We start from the raw sequence: 9671 nt of genomic DNA, 5'->3' as shown, positions 1-9671 counted from the left end.
TGAAGACAGTGTGCAGTCTGAAGATCTTTCACGCATCTCCAAGAAGACAGAGAAGAAAAAGAAAATCATCAAGAGTACTGATCAGACATTGACTCCTGCTGCCATTCTGCATGAAGAGCACATTGATCTGTCCAGCGATGATGATCTTGCAGATGATGCTCTTGAGCAACTGATCAAGAGCAAGGAAGAAGCAGAGATCTTTAATAATTTGCCTCTCTTTGACGTGGCAATCATCCATAACTTCATTGATGAGTGGTTTGACACACCAAATCTCAGCTTTGATGACTTGCAACTTCCCATTGGCCTCAGCATCTCCTTCAATGGCGCTATTGCTTCTGAGCTAGCTATTTCTTAGCGCATCGTCGAACTGAAGCACAAGATTGACTATGAAAAGGCTCAGTTCAAGAAGCCTGTGGCCACGCTCAACGTACAAGATGTCAAAAATTTCAAGATCATGCTGCACGAGCTCAAAGAAGCCTTTCACAAGAAGCGTGAAGAAGCTCGAGGCTCTAGAGAGCGCATGAAGAATCTGGCTGACAAGTGTGTGCTTGCCTACAATGAGGCTGAGAAGCGCAAGGCTCTTGGTCGTCCTGGCATCGACCCCAGGATGGCTGCAAAGAAGAAGAAGCTATCCACTGTCCAACCTGCACCTTCAAGGCAGGATGAACCATGCATAGTCTTCCCAAGCAGCATGACTGGCTCGAAGCCAAAGGCCCTGTCAACCGCTTCAGAACAGAAGAAGACGAGGGCTACAGAGGCTGAAGCCAGGAAACAGAAACCCTCAGAAGCCTCTGATGCTGCTCCCTCCAAGAAGAAGCGCAAGACCAAGAAGAATCGGGCTGCTCCCACAGAGCCCCTTGTTGTTGAACCTATCTCAGTGGTTCGCCCTCCATATGCAAATCAAGAACTATGAATGATTGTTCACGAGCCTGCTTCCACAGAGGCTCATGAAGCTGAAGACATTCCAGCAGCTGATCCCATCACTGCTGAAGACATTGGTCACCATGACAATGTTGAAGATGATGAAGTTCTTCCTCAGATTGAACACAACGTGGTATCATCGCCTGTTCTCACGAACAGCGAAATCATCAGCATTGGTCGTCCTCTGACGCCAATTGCTCAGGATGCATCATGGGTTGATCGCCCGCAACAACAAGACTCCCCCAGTACTCCCCAACAACAACAAGTCACATCATCTGTGCAAGTTGAAGAGGATGAGGGCCTGCCTACTCCATCTCCAAAGGCATCGCCTGTTCTACAAAGGCTTCACAAAGGACCAAGGCCTCAAGTCCCTCTTCCGTGCGTTCTGGAAGGAGAAGTGCACCACCAACCTGTTGCACGTCAAGTGTTTTCAGAAGCCACTCCAACTGTGAATGTCTCCGTGTCTGAAGCCCAAGCTGCTGAAGACAATCCGGCTGCATCAGCCGATGAAGAACATCAAGAAGATCGTGTCCCTACTCCCCCATTCCTGAAGAAACTGTTCCTGAAGTGAATGTGTCCGTACCAGACCCTCCATCTCAACAAGTGGAGGTCGAAAACGTTGAGGCTGCCACCACCAACACAAATGAAGCCACTGATGTAGTCATGGCTGAAGCTAACGTGGAGCCTGCCCCAAGCAACATCCCAGAAGTCAATGCTGCAACTGCTCCTGAAGCTTCTGTTGTGCAGCCTGAAGCAACTGTTGCTGCCACTGCTCCTGTTCCGCCACCAAGGCCCTATACAATTGAGCAAGCATACAACCATGGCGAGCTAATCACAGTAAGATGGCTCGTTCTGGTCCCTCCGCCTAATGTCTCTGGTCCTCAGTTTGATTATCACATTGAGCATAGGCCTCAGGTCTAGAAACCAAAACCAAGACTGCCAAGGTTTCCAGGTACTGCCACATCTGTCGGGTCCTTCAATGGAAATGGCTTCAAAAGCCACAACACCTTCTTTGACAGCTCAAAGAACCCCTACTCAAGGCCAAGAACATCATCTGATCGTTTCTGGTGTCATCAGCAGCGAAGCTATTACTCCTGCGTTCTGTATGATCAAGGGTGCATTTTCCCTCATATGCGTCTCGACACTGAAGCCATTGCTGGACTGGCATGCTTAGAAGAAACACTTGACTGCTTTTGTGATGCTGGTCTGCTCAGCTTTGTGACAGACAAAGAACATTGGAATGAAGAACTTTTGCTTCAATTCTATGATACCCTCCACATTCGCGGCTACAACAGGGATATAAAAACATGGATTCTCGAGTGGATGACCGGAAATGTTCATCATGAAGCTAAAGCTCTTGACATCATTGAGCTCACAGGCCTATCCACTCCCGGAGAGCTATACGAACCTGGTTGTCAAAACCACCGCAATGCACTAGAGAGCATCTTCCATAAGCCTGAACCAAACATGAGTCAGATGTTGAGCATGATGAAGCCATTGCCACATGACACTGATACCCAAAGGAGTTCTTTGTTGATGACCTTGAGTATCTGCCGCGCACCATATATCACATCATCAGGTGGACTCTATGGCCTATCAAAGGACATTCATCAGCTGCAAAACTTGAAGGAGCCATGAAGACATTGGTCTTTTACATCCTCAATGGCATCAGCTTCAGTGCACAAGATTTCTTCATCAGGCAACTGGCTACATCTGGATCTGACCTTTTTGGCCTGAAATTCTATGCTCCATGGGTCATGCGCCTCATCAAGCAACACTTTGCTGTCAACTATCAGCCCTCTGCTCGCAATCATGTGATCTTTCTACCAGAGGTTGATATGTCAGTTGAAGCCATATACCCTGAGCCTGCGAAGAAGCCTCTTTGTCTTCAAAATGCTAAACATCAAAGCTTCACTCAGCCTATGGAAGGAGTCCAAGCTGTCACGCGTGTCTATCCGATGGCTGGAAACACTCGTCTGCCTCATCGTGCGCCAACTGAAGCTATTGAGAGCACAATTGCTCAAAGGCCAAAGAAGCGCTCTCGGGTCCTCAATGACCAAGAACTTCTTGTGGCTCTGCATCAGAAACAAGATAAGCATCATTTTTGGCTCAAGCATCAGATGCAAAGTCTCTTGGTGGATGTAAATCACATTCGCAATCTTGCCACCAAGAATGCGTTTGTCACTCACGAAACCTATCAGCGATCATGGAAGAGTTTGACCCTGCTCAGTGCTGAAGCAGATCTTCAAGATGATGGCTTGACTGAACGATTCAAGTTTGACTCCGCTCCTCCACAGAATGCTGTCCTACGACGAACTCCATCCCTTGAAGACTCTGACTATTCTTCCTCTGCGGCAACCGTGAATGCAAATGTGATCGACGATGAAGACGATGCTACTTCACCACCCCCTACTTCTGCACGCATCGACACTGCACCAAGTTCGTCTGCACCGCCAAACGACAACGACAACCCTGCTGCTTCAACTACTCCTCATGAGGACGAGTAGATGCTCTATGTCTTCAAACCTTTTTGGTCATTACTGACAAAAGGGGGAGAAGCGTATGAGTTTGATAGTCTTCAAGCGGGTTCATATGGGCGGTTGCTTTATATTTTGACTAGTGGTTACAACTCTTGCTTTTGATACATTTCGTTCATTGAGTTGTAACACTTAAACTCGATGGTCGTCTGCTACTTATTTGCTCTTTCATGTGCGATGATAACTTCCGCACTTAGATCATTCCGCACTTAGATCATTCTGCAGACGTCCATTTTCCATTATGCATGTCATTCTTTAAGTTATATCATTTCATGCATGATGAATTATCTTCATAAGTTGAAGAGGATCTCCACAAGTACAACCTGCCATGTGCATTTGCATTCCAAAAGCAAATTACTTATATGCACATCTTTAGGGGGAGCCCTTGCCTCTTATGAAGACAATACCCTATCCTTTACAATTTCACATACTTTATTCCCATTGAAAACTTCAACCAGTTTGTCATCAATCACCAAAAAGGGGGAGATTGTAAGTGCATCTAGTGCCACCCCTAGTTGGTTTTGGAGTATTGACGACAAAGTTGGTTGAGGGACTAATGCGTTTGTGAGAATTGCAGGATAACGCAGGTAGTGTCAATCATTGATTCGGTTTACCTACCGGAGATGACCCCTAAAAATGTATGAAGACATTGAAGACAATGGTGGTATGTGAAGATATTCACATTGAAGACTATGACATGAGAAGACATTGAGCGAAGACTATGGAGCGCGAAGACTGTGTTGTTTCGTTGTTTCCTTTTCTTCTTTGTTCAGTCATAGGAACCACCGTACTGTTAACTGGGGTCCAAGTGAACAAAGTCAGAGTGACTGAAGTGATGCTCAACCCAAATCCTATGTCTTCGAGCAAAGACAATGAGAGCAAATCTTATCCAGAGCTGGATGAGTCAGCTTTGCTTGTAGCCCAAGTAAAGTTGCCATGTGTGTTTGAAATCTGATCGTTGGAACACGTGTCAGTTCCTTAGTGACACAGGGTCATTTCGGACATATCAGGTCGGGTTGCCTTGTGGCTATAAATAGCCCACCCCCTACACCATAAATTGGTGGCTGCTCAGAGTTAGTTTACGGCTTTTGTCGTTTTGAGAGCAACCCACCTCAAAGCCTTTGAGAGAGAAATCCTTGCGAGGACAAAGCCCAAACACCCAGAGCCAAAGAGTGTTAGGCATCACTGAAGTCTTTCTGTCTGTGTGACCTGAAGACTTATTACGCTTGAGGACTGTGTATTCTCCAGCCGGTTAGGCGTCACGTTTTGAGCATCCAAGAGTCATTATGGATCGTCGGTGAACAAAGTCTGTGAAGGTTCGGAAGTCTACCTTGAAGACTTACCAGAGTGATTGGGCGGGGACTGTGTGTCCTTAGATCAAGGGAAATAAGGTGAATACGCGGTCTTCTGAGTTGAATCTCAGCCTCCCTAACCTGATGTACAGTTGTCAGAGCAACTAGAACTGGTCCAACAAATCCTGTGTCTTTAACAAGTGACTGGTTCTATCCCTTCCCTCCTTTACTTTGAGTTTGTCTTCGTGAAGTCATTGCTTATTTGTCTTATCTGTTTGACTTCATTGCTTGACTACTATCGTTGATTGGCTTCATACTATCTTCCATCCCGATCCTTACTACCTAGCTGCTATTAGTCTTTGTACGTTCACATTATTGCATACTTGACTATGGCTTGCTTGTTGTAGTTTATCTTCCGCTGCATATCAATTAGGTCATTCCTATTGTTTGTCTTTGAAACTTCCAAGTTTTGAAGACTTTGCTAAAAATCGCCTATTCACCCCCCTCTAGTCGATAACTAGCACTTTCACTATGGACGCCGCACTGCGAGACTTCTTACGCGAGAATTGGGACATTTTCGCCTAGCACCCATCGGACATGCCGGGCATCCCGCGCGAATTGGCCGAACATAGCCTCAACATACTAAAGGGATACAAACCTATTAAACAGACCCTAAGGCGATTTTCAGAGCCCAAACGGCAAGCCATGGGGGAGGAGCTAGCCAAGCTACTTGAGGCAGGATTCATCAGAGATATCAAGCATCCGGATTGGTTGGCAAACTTGGTAATTAATGGTACCAAAGAAGGACAAATCCTGGCGCCTGTGTGTCGACTTTAAAGACCTCAACAAGGCTTACCCCAAGGATCCCTTTCCCCCCTCGCATCGATCAAATCATCGATGCAACAGCAGGACACGACTCGCTATGTTTCCTGGACGCATACTATGGATACCATCAAATAAAGATGGCAGAGTCCGACCAAGCTGCAACAGCTTTCATGATGCCATATGGCCCTTTCTGCTTCAACACTATGCCTTTCGGGCTTAAGAATGCCGGCGCAACCTATCAACGCATGATCCAAATATGCCTGGAAAAGCAAATCGGCAAAACAGTGGAGGCATACATGGACGACATAGTCATAAAAACAAGACACGTCGAAACCCTAATAGATGACTTAAGGCTTACGTTCGACAACCTCCGAACACATGACATCAAGCTGAATTGAGAAAAATGCATTTTCGGCGTCCCCTCTGGAAAACTGCTGGGCTTCATTGTTTCCAATAGAGGAATTGAAGCTAATCCGGCAAAAATCCGAGCTTTGTCGCAGTTGGCTGTACCAACAGACCTCAAACACATCCAGAAATTGGCTGGATGCGTGGCTGCTTTGAGCTGCTTTATCTCCAGGTTAGGAGAAAAGGCATTACCTCTTTACCGCCTTCTTCGGTGCACCGAACACTTCATGTGGATGGATGCAGCTGTGGCCGGACTCGATGAAATAAAGACCTTATTGGACAATAATCCAGTCCTAACAGCGCCAAACATTGGCGAACCTATGCTGCTGTACATAGCCGCAACACATCAAGTTGTAAGCGCAGTACTCGTCGTCCAACGAGAGGTTGACGGATACAAATTCCCGCTACAGAAGCCGGTTTACTACGTATCCATGGTCCTCACCCCATGCAAATCCCGGTACCCACACTATCAAAAAATAGCATACACGGTCTTCATGGCATCCCGAAAGCTACGACGCTACTTTCAAGAGTGTTCAATTACGGTGGCCTCCAAAGTACCACTAAATGATATAATAAATAACCGCGATGCCACGGGCCGGATCCCTAAATGGGCCATCGAGCTCCTTCCGTTCGACATAACATATAAGCCTCGACGGGCCATCAAGTCGCAAGTATTAGCTGACTTTGTTGCCGAATGGACAGAAGCCGAACTCCCTAAAGAGTACGACGTGTACTCTAACTGGATCATGCACTTCGACGGCTCTAAAATGCTGGCCAGATTGGGAGCAGGTGTAGTCCTGACGTCTCCCACCGGAGACACGGTCCAGTACGTCCTCCAAATATTATACACAGACTCCAACAATGCAGCCGAATATGAGGCTCTGTTGCATGGTCTTCGGATGGCAGTCTCTATGGGCATCCAATGCCTGGAAGTACGCGGGGATTCGAACCTCGCAGTATCACAAATAAACGGAGACTTTGATGCCAAGGATCCAAAAATAGTGGCCTACCGTAATGCCGTCCCAAAAATGTCAGCTCGGTTCGAGGGGCTCGAATTCCACCACGTGGCTCGAGAAAACAATCAAGCGGCGGACGTCCTCGCCTGCATCGGCGCTAAACGCGACCCTGACCCACCCAACATATTCCTGGAAAGGCTGTTCAAGCCATCCATAGTATGGGAAGGGGAGTTCGGCAATACTAGCACGGATCCGAACACACCCCCAGATTCCGAACTATCAGACGTAATCGGAGGCTCTACCACCAAAATAACGTCTTCAGCCCACTAAATCATGGCTGTCATCGCCCCATGGACTGAGCCTTTCTTGGCCTACCTAAATAGACAGGAGCTCCCCGAAGACCAAAATGAAGCGCGCTGCATCGTCCGGCGTTCTAAAGCTTACAAAGTCCATGAAGGGGAACTCTATAAGAAAAGTGCGTCCGGAGTGCTCCAAAGGTTCATCTCCGAAGAGGAAGGGCGGCAGCTCTTGGCTGAAATCCATGCCGGATTGGGCGGGCACCACGCCGCGGCCCGAGCACTAGTCAGCAAGGCCTTCCGTACAGGGTTCTATTGGCCGACGGCCCGAGAAGACGCACAGTACCTTGTCCAGCACTGCGTCGGTTGCCAGCTCTTTGCCAATCAGAGTCATATGCCCCCTACCGCCCTCCAAACAATCCCCATAACTTGGCCCTTCGCGGTCTGGGGGCTGGATATGGTCGGACCCCTTAAAGGGGGAAGCCATAAGAAAAAAAATACTTATTGGTCATGGTAGACAAGTTCACCAAATGGATAGAAGCCAAACCAGTCAAAACAGCCGAATCTGGACCAGTAATAGACTTTATATCCGGGGTCGTACACCGATACGGTGTCCCCCACAGCATCATCACCGATAATGGCTCAAATTTCACAGCCAATGAAGTGAAAGCTTGATGCGGCAAAATGGGCATTAAGCTCGACTATGCTTCCGTCTACCATCCTCAAACAAATGGCCAGGTTGAACGGGCAAACGGTCTCATCATGAGCGGCATCAAACCCAGACTAGTGAGATCCTTGACAGAGTCGGACACTCATTGGGTGGAGGAGCTCGACTCCGTACTCTGGGGGCTGCGGACCACACCGAATCATACCACCGGATATACACCATTTTTTATGGTGTACGTCACGGAAGCAGTACTACCCTGCGACATAATACATGATTCGCCACGCGTACGCATGTACGAAGAGAAGGAAGCCGAGTTAGATCGGCCGGATAACTTGGACGCCCTGGAGGAGGAGCGCGACGTCGCAAAGGCCCGTTCTGCATTCTATCAGCAACAGGCTCGACGATACCAAAGTAGAGAAGTGCGGGCCAAAACTTATAATATTGGCGAGCTCATTCTACGCTTACTGGAGAAGAAGAAGGACAAGCTTAAACCCAAGTGGGAAGGTCCCTTCGTCATTGACAAAGTTCTCACTGGAGGAGCGTACCGCTTACGTAATGCGTCCGATAACAGACTCGAGCCAAACCCATGGAACACGGCCAGACTCCGGAGATTCTACGCCTAGCGCCGAACTCAGTGTTTGTCTCCTTACCCCCTCCTTTGTAATTATGCTCCCTCCCTCTTCCTTTCTCGATCCTTTTCTCTTCACACAAAGTATTTAATATAGTACGGACTCCCAGATTACTCCGGCCGCACTATGTGTGTAAGCAATACCTGGGGGCTTCCTATACGGAAGCTAAACATAACTTACTCTAAAAGGCTTTTGCCCATCACACATGCGTTTTCCATGTGTGCCTTTTCTTCACCATTGTATGCATTGATATGACTTAAGATGTGGCCAAGCTGGGTTGCCTGGCTCTTGTGTTTATGTCCTACGTTCCCATTAATTCGGCTAGGGCATAAGGGGAGCACCTCTGTGATTGTTACTGCCGGTTCAGCCGGATGTGTACCTCAGACTGGGTGAAGCCGAAAGCTACTTTCCTTAAGAGAATATTCGGTCAGTGACCAAAAGATGTATTCATTTATTACAATGTAAATCCCCAGAAGTCTTGTATCCTGCGCCATTGTTTGCAATCCGGACACGTGCATTGTCGCATGCATACCCAGGGAAAGGAACTCCTAACGGAACTATTCTCCCTGGAAGATGTTTCTTACTATCCATGTAATATAACATAACTAGTTGGGTACTTGTCTGTTCAAGCACTTATGACCCCTACGCCTGGTCTCCACGCATACCCCGGTTTTGTATAACTGAGTGGGTATTCAGACACACCCCGGACTGTAGGATCCGGGGGCTGAAGCGAAAAGGTCCGCCATGACAAATAATTTTAATCCGGCTAGGGGCTACTTATGCCATTTAAATTACACAGTCACTTGGACTGACTATATTCCTCCTCTATGCCATCCAACAGGCTATCCAGCTTACAATCCTGTTGAGAATACTTAGCAGCTAATGCTACCTGGTCATATACCAGACTTACGGGAATTTCTTGCCCATCGGGCCCCGCCGGTCCTACTTCGGCCATATGGTTTGGGTCCAGCTTGGTGTAGCGCGTCTTCACCATTGCCCAAGCTTCCCTTGCACCTTGCCGGCACGCTTATATCTTCCACAGTCGGAAGCGCCGCCGGGCTCCTTGAAGCAGGTCCACAAGCTCCCCCAAATCATTCGGCAGGGGGCTTGATGGCCACAAGGCCTGAGCAACACCGTGCATCA

Source organism: Triticum dicoccoides, chromosome 2B, assembly GCF_002162155.2.
Source record: "Triticum dicoccoides isolate Atlit2015 ecotype Zavitan chromosome 2B, WEW_v2.0, whole genome shotgun sequence".
In the NCBI taxonomy this organism is placed as follows: Eukaryota; Viridiplantae; Streptophyta; class Magnoliopsida; order Poales; family Poaceae; genus Triticum; species Triticum dicoccoides.
This window is presented reverse-complemented; position numbering follows the sequence as displayed.